The 6,767-nt window shown below is 40.3% G+C and overlaps 1 long non-coding RNA gene across 1 annotated transcript; it reads right to left on the bottom strand.

The window, feature by feature from the left end:
- Window positions 1-4,319: 4,319 nt before the first annotated feature.
- LOC124679410 lies at window positions 4,320-6,512 on the bottom strand. Its single transcript, XR_006994974.1, has 2 exons — window positions 6,470-6,512; window positions 4,320-4,645 (listed from the first exon to the last, which is right to left on the bottom strand). It is a non-coding gene; the product is annotated as an uncharacterized LOC124679410 (long non-coding RNA).
- Window positions 6,513-6,767: the final 255 nt, after the last annotated feature.

Here is a 6,767-nt window from a genome sequence, read left to right as displayed (position 1 = left end):
AAGGGTTCGAGAATAGTTATTCTCGAACCGGTTTATATATATATATATATAGAGGATAAATACTTCCTACCCCTGGGTGTAGTTACACCCATATTTAATATACTACCATATAGAAGTATGTACAATACTTTATCGGTTTGAGTATTATCTTACACTATATCTAAGATATTCTAAACCAAGTTTGGTGAAAAAATGCAAGTGAACATGTAGTTTAAACTATATATCTGAAATACATGCATATGTATACGTAAAAAATAAGTCTACGTAAAAAAATGTACATGCTGCCTAAAAAGTATTATATATACTACCAAAATAGTCTTATATACTTCATACTACATGTACATACTCTCCGGTATGATAGAGTTTACGTAGACTTATTTTTTACGTATATATATGCATGTATTTCAGATATATAGTGCAAACTACATGCTCACTTGCATTTTTTTCACCAAACTTGGTTTAGAATATCTTAGATATAGTGTAAGAACATACTCAAACCGACAAAGTATCGTACATACTTCTATATGGTAGTATATTAGATATGGGTGTAACTACACCCAGGGGTAGGAAGTATTTATCCTATATATATATATATATATATATATATATATATATATATATATATATATATATATATATATATATATATATCGACGCGGATTTTCTACCTAGGGTGGTAGCTACGCACGCCCTAATTGCCATTGGATCTTTGTGCAGCGATTCGTGCTTCCGTTTGTTTCCGTTGCCCTGCCGTCCCAATCTATTCTACAAGATGATTATCAACTGTACTGGCTCTGCTGGAGCCTGTCCTTGTAGCCGCTGTAAATTTACATATTGTAAAAGTTTGATGGACGTTAACAGCATGCGGCTTGAAAATTTTGTTCTTTTGTTCCTGGTTGGCAGATCTATGTGCGGTTGATACTGCCTAGATTATTAGTACAGTACCATATACCATAATTATTAATAAGCATGGATAAAAAGATTTCGGTAAATATTTTTGGATGTGCTGTTACATGAGATCTGGATCAAAAAAATTAGGACATAATTAACACAACTTTTCCTTCAACAAGTTTACAGTTTATTTTAATGGACATAGAATCTACACGGGGAAAACACCATGTACAAAAATAAACATTGACCAGATCGGAAAATCTAGAGCTAAAGAAATCCTGGATCGGAAAAAAATCTGCACGCGTTTGCCTAGTCCCAACTTCTTTTTCATCCCCCAACGCAAAGAAGAATGTGAACAAATAACTCGAATCTGAAAAAATTTCTTTTTTTTTCTTCTACATCCTTTTTCAGCTGGTGGAGGTGGTCTTGATTAATCCCCGCTCCCTCCCTATCATGTTTCTTCTTAACTTCTTCTTTCAGGTCTTTTTTTCTGCACAAATGTTCTCGAGCAGGCAAATAATCACCTAGATTTTCTTCCATGTTACATGGATTCAGATAGGGATACCAGACTAGCTCAAAAATCCATCAGAGATGCTAATTGAATCAGCTAAACTCAATAATCCATCCATGAAAAAAACCAATCTCAGTCTTCCTGACAATCATCATGGCCAAGCTGCTAACGCAGAAGCCTACTCCATCACCACTAGCTAGTTGCCTGATTTCAACTGGGCAATGCGACTAATCACCACTGGCTAGCTAGATCTGGAACGTGATTTTTTTTCGAATAACCTGGAACGTGATTTTAGATTAGAAATACAAAACGAACCAAAAACAAGATCTAGAAACAAAAAAAAAAGACTATGCACGATAGGAGAGATTGAATTAGTGGAGGGATAAGGCAGAGTCGGGAAATCCCATCGTCGGTAGGATAGTGGGCAGCGGGTCCAGTCTGATGCGCGATTGACCTCATACGCGGGAGGATCCAGCACTTCACGAGCTAGACGGTGGGATCGAAGTCAACGAGCCCTGCCCCTCCACTGGATCTCGGAGCCCGGCCGACACGCGCGTTGGCCGCCGTCTGGACGCTCGATGCGGGCGTGGGAATCGGCCGGTTGTGGGATCTGGTGGAGGATTTGGCAAGGATCAAACGAATGAGAGAGAGAGAGGGCTGTCAGCAAGAAGATGGTGGCGCTGCAGCAACCAAATCTAAACATTCATGCCGGTCGTTCTACTCATCCTCAGCTAAGATGGATCTCCATGGTCTTTCCTAGTAGCAACATGTACTGTAATAAAGAACTGAAACCGGGAAGAAAATAATTGCAGATAAGAGCCGAACTACTAGCCTCCGTGATATGAAAAATGAAACACGAGTGCAGCCAAAAATAAGAAAGAAAACGTAGAGCACACAAGGTCGCAGCACCGTGCATCCCCATCCTCGCGGCCACGCACGAGGGAGCGTGCAGCCAAATCCAAGCGCGCCTCTGTGCGGCCTCATCAGGCAAGGTCGACCGGCTCCAGTATCGACGTTGGAGCCGCGGCGCCTGCTCATCGGAGAGAGGGAGGATGACTCTGCGTGCCTCTCGTGCTGCGGCGGGGATCTTGGCTAGATAGAAAGCTGACTGCGGCAGCAATGGTTTCTGCGTGGAGGCACTTGGCTGACGGTGGACGAAGAAATTGCTCCGAGGAAATAGAATTCAGATCCCGATCTAGGAATGGGGTGGGTGGGTGAGACGAAATGACGGGGAGAAAGTGGAGCGCCCAGGTGTCGATCCTCTGACCTGTCTAGTCTGTACTCACCACGCGTGGGCGGCCGTGGCAAAATTATCAAAGAGAGAGCAGAGTTGGTGCCACCGTGGTGGGTTTGGCTGCACAGAAAAGAAGACAAGCTAACGGCGTCAAGTTGGATGAAGGGTGGAAACGCTCTATAGGGCAGATCTAATGGTTGGATACCCGTGCGCAGCTATACCCCTAGATAGCCAGCTATTTCCCATATATATATATATATATATATATATATATATATATATATATATATATATATATATATATATATATATATATATGGCCTATATCGATCATGTTGAATAACATCTCCCTGAGATTCATTAATAAATTATATAATTATCATTGATAAATTAATTAACTTGAATTTTGACAAGTTTTCTCGAATGAAAACACATTTGATTAAGTTGCCTCATAATATATATATAATTAGTGTGCATGCATGGCCTATCATGCATTCATGCATATATTCTAATATATATTTGAACATATTCTTGGGGATTTCAATCTCTCTCTCTCGATCTATATATCGTTGGTGGCCAGAAAAACACACATATATACGCAAGCACTTTATGCGCAAAGGCGCGGGTGCCTCTAATAATGTGTGTTCGCACTCGATCGATGATCCCTAAATCTTAAACCCTAAAACTCTAAAACCCTAATCCCTAATCCCAAAACCCTAAACCCTAAACACTAAACCCTAAACCCTAAACGCTAACCCTAACCCTAACCCTAAACCCTAGCTAACCCTAAACCATAATTAAACCCTATATATAGGCCAACAAAGACTTAATTGCGCATCAAGCAGGCCAGGGGGCCTCGCGGTCCTCTAAATAAATTAAATGTGCCATGCATTAACCCTAAACCATATATATATAACTAACCCTAGCTAATCAAACCCTACTTAATTAAAACACATAACCCCAACCTATACTAGCTATAACCCGATCTAATAAAAACATGCTCTATATATAGCAGTTAGCAAACCCTAGATTAACACCAATTAATATATATATATATATATATATATATATATATATATATATATATATAGAGATGCGCTATTTGACTCCCTGGGGGTAGAATACTTATTCTGCACCCCGCCCGACTCCCAGCCGCGCTATGTGTGCCCGCGGCCGTACTTGCGTGCTAACTGGCGACGTAAAAAATCATTGCGTGCGACATAACCTTTGGCGATGCGTGCGGCCGCTATGCAACCGAAGCCAGCCCACTAGCTTGCATGTGACGTAAAAATACGGCGGGCTAACATAAGAAAGCTATATCAGAGGGATGTCGTAGGGATGGGATCGAGTAAAGGAAAATTGATAGCGCCATCGACCAGCTAGCTATGTAATTCTCGATAAAAAGGTTGACGAGCTCCATACTCCATCGATCAATTGCCTACGAACTAGTTGACCTAAGAGTTATTTTCAAGAACGATGACGTAATAGTTTTGACTGCCAATGTAAAATTTACTTATCCAAAAAATTGCTAGCCAAACTTAAAATGACAATGTCAAATTATCATGGTCAACCAAAAATACAGAGAACTAACGTAAACTCATATCAGCAATCCATGCTCCAGCTCGTGAAATTACAGTCAACGTAAAAAAGCTAAAATCTGCAGTCCATTATCTGACCATAAGATTATCACAAAAGCTCTTAAAATCACGTTAAACTTCAACGTACTTGTGCATCCTTAGAAAAGAAACGAACTAATTGTTGGCATAATAAAGCCACATAAAAATAATAAATGGCTAGTATATCCAGGGTTTGTAGTACTAGTACAAAGCTACACCGCTTCACATTTACATCGAGATGTATAACATCAGGAAATTATATCAGCTTCAAGTTGGCATCATGCTCCCAGTTAAAAAAAAAAGTTGGCATCATGCTGGTTTCTTGCCAATTGCCAAATAATTGCCAGGCATTTCTCAACTCAATTGTGAGTAACTTGTTGTTCATGCCTGAAACTTCAGAGATCATACTAGATAAGCATCCCAAAAAGTTTGTAAAGAGAAAGGATATTAAAAGATAAGTATATCAAAAAAAACTATGCATAACCAAATGGAGCACATAGAAAAATAATAATCATTCGCCTAAATAGAAGATGTATGTTTCAGGTGAAAAACAATGCAACCGAAGTTACTAGCTCTTGATAAGCAAGTGGCTTATTGCTTGCTTCTCAATTCTCACTGGATATTCTGAAACAAAGATTACTCAACAAAGATACTAAGCGATATAAATTTTCAAGCAAGATAAGACAATTTAAAATACGAATACATAGTTGCAATTGGAAGAAGCAAAGATTACACATCAAGCTTCAACAGAAACACCTCAAAGAAGGTTAACATAACTAGTTTTGCCAAAATATTTAAATAAACGGGAGCTAGCTACTCCTCAACTACAAAGTTCAGAACTGGAGCTTCTAATCTGAATAATTGAGTTGATAAAACCTGCATGTAGACTGCCAAATAATTTCGTTTTTTACTGCCCTGACATTCTATGAACTATAATGCACTTTCAGACATTTAAAAGATGATTTTAGTATCTAACTAATTCATAAGCTTCTAATGCTAAATAAATGAATTGATAGACTTGTAAGCCTACACAGAAACTGGGGAGAGGTGATATGGTGCCGCCTCACCTGGATCTCTGCAAGAACGATTGAGCTAAAGAATCAGAAAGGAGGATGGAAAATTATAGATTAATAAACCGTCAATGTCATCTAATTTTGAAGGCCAGCTACTGGAATATCCTCAATGATAATTTTGCCAGATCTAAAATAGATTTGTGATACTGAAGCAGGGTCGGTCCTTAAAAGCAAAATCTGATAGGCTAATAACACGATCAAAGCTGGACGCAAAGAAACTAACAGAACATGCTCATCTATTTTCAAGCGCATGAAAATGTTGCAACGAGGAAGCTGAAAAGGTGAACAAAACTTCCAAATAACCAAGTTATGTCACAGGGATAGCATAAAAAACAAGAAACAACCACCAAATTGATAAACGTATATTTCCGAATAACAAATGGTATCACCACCTAGCAGACAACATGCGCAAGGATCATATGCTAGCGTTGTGGCAGCAATCTACAGTAATCCATAACAGCATATCAAAAGTGTGACCTATTCTGATCAACATGAGAAAGTGAACAGAATTTTCGGCTGAAGAATTTTTCTTTGGCGAAAACTGAATCATTACGAAGGTAAAAAAAGTACGACTACTAGTACTAAACATGGATTTATTTTATCTATATTGAACAAGTATGATCATCGAGAAGATCAAATTGACATCTAAATCTTTCAGTTGTGAAAACAAATCTCAACATGTGACTACAGATGAATAGGAACTATATTTCTCACTCCTTAACCTTCACGCCAAGGCCTGCCAAACGAGAGAAGCTTCTAGTGAGAGCAATGCACAGCAGAGCCATGGGGCAGTCGTTGTACGCCAGCTTCTAGCCGGAGTAATGCACAGCAGAGCCATGGGCAGTCGTTGTATGCAGCTTCAATAGCTAAATCCAATTTGTAATTTTCTGGAACAATTTCGTATAAACTATGTAGTTAATCCATAAACAATTTTCTGGAACAAATCGAGTTTGAACCGTAACTATATGTGGCCGTGGTGAGATAGTATCAACATCTGAGATTTACACAAATTAATCTGTAGATGTCGGGCGGTCATTGCTATGTGCTTGCACTGCCTCAACCTTTTCACATCAAAGCTCCACACGGATATGCAAAAATAATGATGGATCTGAGTATCTGAGGGCAAAGAGAACATGTTGCTTACCAAAGGTGTCCGGCGAAAGCTGTTGCTCGCATGGTTGCAGACCTTGGCGACCTCCCTTTTCTGAGCAAGCGCTCAATGTGCACGACAAGAAGATGCGACTTGGATGCAGATGCCGCCCGGCTGCAACGCGGCACGCACCATGTCTCCATTGCCGCCGACGAGCACTCCGCCGCCGATTCGGCCGGCCGATCACGACGCAGCCGAGGAGATGGTCGGGGCAGCAGCCGCTCCCATGGCCAAGGAGTCCACCCCGTCGCCCATGCGCTCGCCGGCCGCCGCTCAACCGCCCGCCGCCGCG

Source organism: Lolium rigidum, chromosome 7 (genome assembly GCF_022539505.1).
Source record: "Lolium rigidum isolate FL_2022 chromosome 7, APGP_CSIRO_Lrig_0.1, whole genome shotgun sequence".
Taxonomy (NCBI): domain Eukaryota; kingdom Viridiplantae; phylum Streptophyta; class Magnoliopsida; order Poales; family Poaceae; genus Lolium; species Lolium rigidum.
This window is presented reverse-complemented; position numbering and strand designations above follow the sequence as displayed.